Genomic DNA, 5,491 nt, shown 5'->3' with positions numbered 1-5,491 from the left:
TAACTTAATCTGCAAATAAGATTAAGATCATCCTCTATCAAAATACTGATTTGGATTGAGATAACTCATAATTAAGAAGTTTCTTAATTAAGAAGAAAAGATGAGAAACCCTAAGAAGAGAAAAAAGATCAGATTTCGAACCAAGGGTTGTAAGCAAGAAAGCATCCTGCGAATAGGGTCATGTACGGAGAGAATCCAAAAGGAATAGAATTCTCTAATATTGATCTTTTAATAAGACCTCATTTCCTAATAGGAGAGATTCTCTTTCCTAATAGGAAAAAACTCTTTCCCAGATGGTCTTAACCCTCTAAAAGGGGGGAGTGCAATTCTTCCCCAAAGGGAAGACAATAGAATCATAATCCTGACTTAGGTCTTACGAGAAAGGGACTCTCCCTTCTCTCCTCTTCTCTCCTCTCTTCCCCATATCCTCTCTCATCCCCGTCGCCTTTTCCGGACTTTCGGAAACTAATCCATTGTGAGGATTCTATGATGATTACATTAGAATCTCTAATTTAGTTCTTCGATCTCTGGTTTTGGCTCTAAAAACAGTAGAAAATTGTAGAGAGGTTTCGTTCATTGCGAACGGAGAGAGTCCCTTCTCCCAACTTTTCGTTCTCTTCTTGAAGCGGTGAATCCAACGGCAGCGAACATCACAACGGCGTTCCTTCTCAGTCTAAGTCGAGTTCGTGATCCAACAGTGGTCAGCCGCACACCCGATTAAATTCTTTCAAGCCAAAGCTTGTCTAAGGTTTACCGTCTTCATGCACCAACTGTTCTGAGGCCAAAATCCAATGAGGCATTAAATTTCGGAAGCATTTCATCCGCCCACCTCCCGCGTCCCATGATTCCCTCTGTCAAGAATGTCCAAACTAGTGCATCGAGTACGAGCGAGAGAAATTAGTTCACTGTATGCTAGGGCTCAAATACAGAAAATTCCATTGCCGATGGATGGATCAGAAACCTCCTACAGACGTGCTTTCCACCGCCTCTGGCATCCGCTACCACAACACGATGGATCACCATCTTTCTTGCATCTTCGTCTTTCTTTGCGATATTCTTAATTGAACGTGTAGTTGTTGGTCTAAAATCATGGAGGAAACTCAGTTCCCAGAACCACGCTTCGATTAATCCCATAGGGATTACGCGCAAGGGATACTTTACTAAAAATCTTGTTTTGCGTGTTTCTTGATTCCCCTCTAGATCTCCCTACTTTTGTTTTATTTATTTATTTATTTTATTTTTTGAGAATATCGTGTCAATGATTTGGGTTCTCTGTCCAGGGTAAATTAACAATATACAGAGGAATGGTGAACAGAGGGTGATCCTGCTATAGATTTCACCACAGGATGCATTGGTACTACCGTGGGAAGCAGACCCTCAAATCTTGATAACAGATCGAGCTCCTGTGCATCAGATTCTGCTTTATTTTATTTAATGGCAAATTTCGTCTTCGGGCGCGTGGGTCCAGGTAAGAGAAAATCTATCGCTATTTGCAACTGAATTTTTTTGGATTTCATAGGTGATGTTGTCAAAGTATTGCTTAGGAACCTTCAAGTGATTCTTGTCTGTATTTTATTTCATTAGTTACAACTCATTGAGGTTATGTAACTTCATTTTATGACCACCACATTCAATGGTTAGAATTCCAAGTTCACCAAATTGAGTTGGTGAACAGAACATTGGACTATAAATGAACTGGACACATGTACAATCGTACAAACGGACATGCATATATGTTACCTTTTGTTCTGAGTTATCATGATTTTGGTTCAAAAGTGGGGTTTGTATTAAAAGAGAGAGAGAGAGAGAGGGGAGAGGTTCTCTTCTTCCTTCTTGGACCATGCTTTTAAGGTTTTAAAGGCAACACTTCTTTAATCATTTTTCATTCATCTATTACTATAAATTCGTTTGTGTATAGGAGATTGCAGTTAACAAAGCTGTCGTCGATGAGTAGATTAGTTGTTCAACCAACTGATGATCAACTCATAAGTCAACATGGAGATAAATAAAAAAATAGATATGAAATTACCACAAAAGAATAAATGTATAAATAATAACAAACAATATTAAAATAGCATAGAATGTAATACTAAAACAAAGGATCTCCAAAATAAGTTGAATAATCTGCTTCTGACTTGTAAGAGTTCACTAAATAGGCTGATATGGGTTCAGAACCAACTCTGAACTTGATGAATGTAATTAGTGGGTAATCCGACTTAGCTAGAATCGGGTTGATGTTAGTTGGATTGGGTGATTCCCTATAGTTAACTCATGAGTTCTATAACAGTAATTATACTTATGCTTTTTACTCTCTCAGTCACTGAGAAAACTAAATGCCCTTCCATGAAACCAAATCCAATAGATGCATATATTTCTTCTACACTGATTTTGTAAAATATCTTATTTACACAAGACAATTTATTGCTTTTGTAGCCAGTAACTAAGTTGCCTAATCATGCACATTAGAGTAGTGGTCTGCTCCAAATAAATTCTTTGATATTTAATCCTCCTCAATATGACTTATCCCTTTGAGATTTTGGTAAATAACATTTTTCTAGAACATATTTCTTTAATTTTTTTCTTTTTTCTGAACTGTGCCCATTAAATCAGATCAATAGCAGAATACTAGCTAGGGCTGCAAATGATCTTTTTTTTTTGGAAAACGATTGTAAATTAATTTGAATTAATCTAATGAAAATTCCTTTTGATATTATTTTGTTCTATTTGTGTAATCAAGTGAAATACCCAACCGATCTTATTGTTCAACTCTGGGATGTCGTTTCATTTATGTAATTTAGTGAAGCTTTTGTTTGTTAGACTTTGAAAGGTTGTTTTATTTATTGATTATTTTGCTTACTGATATTTAAATTATAATTCAATATTGTGATTTGTTAATATTAGTCTTTCTAATTTTTGTTGATAATCTGCCCAAAATTAATGACTCTATACCATTACCCACTTGTGACTCTAATGGGTGGGCCTAGCCCAAATCCGACTTTGACCAATCCAAAGTAAAATAATTAATTCGATCAACCGAGTTAGTGTAGTTTACTGATATATGCTCTTATATACATTGTTTTGCTTTTCCAATGAACAAAAATTATCATTATTTTTACTCATTGTGACTATTAGTAGAAACTATCATTTTTGTTTTGTTAATATGTTTCGCACCTTAACGTCTAGTGGTTAGGAATTTATGTGAGGACAAAAATCTATTTTGAGGTTTTACACTAGAATCACCATCACTTGGAAGGTTTGCATTCGGTGGGTTGTTACTCATTTCCCAGGTTCAAAATCATTCCTTTGAAACTGCAAGATTTAGGTTTCACCCGTGAGTTTTCTAAAAAGATTGTTTTCTAGATGCTATTTGAAAATGGGATTTCAGGTCAAATAGTTATTTCTCGAAAGCAAACTTTTTATCACAAAACACTGTTCTGGCAAGGTTTTCCATTCAAATTTTTTTCCAAAAAAAAATGCTTTCAATGCCATCTTCTAAAATATGTAAAATATGTTATTATTTAACTCTGAAATTTTAACGCTGTTTCTCAAAGGTGTGGTTTTAAGACATGATTTTTCTTTTTTTTTTTTTTACAATAAAGAAATATGACTTTGAGTTTAGTTAACAAATTTTGAAGTGAGTTTTTACACATTCGTTACATATCTTCCAATGTATTCAGAGTCTTACGGTGAAGTCATGGAACACCGATACATTTTGAATAGTATGTTATAACTGTTGCTAATGGGTATATTTCGATTGGTGCGATGAATATGGACCATGCCTCTTATACATATATATACATATACATGGCAACCCCAGGCGCACACTCATTCCCTGGCCGATTCTAGGATGCCGTGTCCGGTTCCTCGATGCCGTGGCGGGTTCCATGATGCCGTATGCTCCATGCGAAGGCCCTGGCAACCCTAAGTGCACACTCATACCCTAGCCGGTTCTAAGATGCTGCGGACGATTCCGCGATGCTGTGGCCGGTTCCACGATGCCGCATGCTCCATGCAAAGCCCATGGCAACCCCAAGTGCACACTCATTCCCTTGCCAGTTCTAGGATGTTGTGGCTAGTTCTATGATGTCGTGGCTAGTTCCATGATGTCGCATTTTCCATGGGAAGGCCTTGGCAACCCCAGGTGCACACTCATACCTTGGCCGATTCCTGGATGTTGCGACTGGTTCTGCGATGTCGTGGCTAGTTCCGCGAGGCCGCATGCTCTGTGCGAAGGCCCTAGCAACCCCAGGCGCACACTCATACCCTGGCCGATTCCAGGATGTCGCGACTGTTAGACAGTCTATGCCCTTAGCTCCAATCAGATTGATGTACATTATGTCATTTATTGTAAATGAATAAAGTGCATAATTGATTCATGTCATTGTGGTGTGTTTCTGTATAATACCCTTAAATTGGACAATTATGAGACTTGTGTTAATTTAGAATCTTCACAGCCGTTGGATAGATCTAGGGAGATTTATCCTACCAAGGCTAGTACTGATGTGTCGCCAAGTTGGTTAGGGTGGTTTGTCTCAGCTTCTAGGGTGAGACATAATGTACATGCAGTGTGGGCTTTATTGAAACTCTGAACTGGATAAAATTTTAGTATTGCCTTGGATCTTAGAGATAGATGGATAAAACTGGAATATTACACCTGACCCCTAAACTCGATTATGGTATTACACTAGGTGGATTGTGTTGTCTTTGATATGCTAATCAGTGAGATCTTTAGTGGGGGTCAAAACTTGGGTATGTTGGGACAGCCCGAGAATTCACCTAAGTGGGTGATCATAATAACAATATCAACCCCTTTTCGGATAAAGTGAATGATTAAGGAATGCACTCTCTCTGATGGAACCTAAACTGTCGGCAATTGATTTCAAACGTTGAATTTTGTTTTTGCAATATATATATATATATATATATATATATATATATATATATATATATATATATATATATTTGGTTTTAAAATGTTTGCAAAAGGTTTTAATTCTCGGGATCCATGTGAGTAGAGTGCAATACTATACTTTGCAGCCGAGGGAGAAGCCTTCTATTGTCGGGTAGAGTTTGATCATTAAGGGCTAAGAGGTTAAGTGTAAGACCATTGAGGGTAATACCTGATGGGCTAATCTTGCATCTGCCCACAGTTCTTGGGTTTTCATATGGTGGCTGGATCCAAGAACCATTTAGTATAAATGTTGGGCCCATTAAAAGCCCATTGTGATGGACTCAGGGGGTTCATTGTCTCCTATAGTGAATTCGGTCAGGCCTTGTAACTAAGGTTGGGTTGAACCCATGTGGGTGATGTGTAGATCAATGTTAGGGTCCCACGCCATACAAAGAGAGCCAATAGGGCAGTAGGTTAAAGAATAAGTGAGTTTATAACCTTAATGGGCCTAAGGCCCAATTCGAACTGGGCTTAAGTTAGTTAATTAAAATGGGGCAAATTCAATTTTAAACTAATTAGGATTAGTCCTTGCTCGATTCT

General features: G+C 37.6%; 1 long non-coding RNA gene across 1 annotated transcript; it reads left to right on the top strand.

The window, feature by feature from the left end:
• Positions 1-280: 280 nt before the first annotated feature.
• Positions 281-4,381, top strand: LOC148800570 (uncharacterized). Its single transcript, XR_016085778.1, has 2 exons — positions 281-1,468; positions 3,818-4,381. It is a non-coding gene; the product is annotated as an uncharacterized LOC148800570 (long non-coding RNA).
• The last annotated feature ends 1,110 nt before the right edge of the window (positions 4,382-5,491 follow it).

The sequence above is a fragment of the Nelumbo nucifera genome, chromosome 4 (assembly GCF_055504915.1).
Source record: "Nelumbo nucifera cultivar China Antique chromosome 4, China Antique-T2T, whole genome shotgun sequence".
Classification (NCBI taxonomy): Eukaryota; Viridiplantae; Streptophyta; class Magnoliopsida; order Proteales; family Nelumbonaceae; genus Nelumbo; species Nelumbo nucifera.
This window is presented reverse-complemented; position numbering and strand designations above follow the sequence as displayed.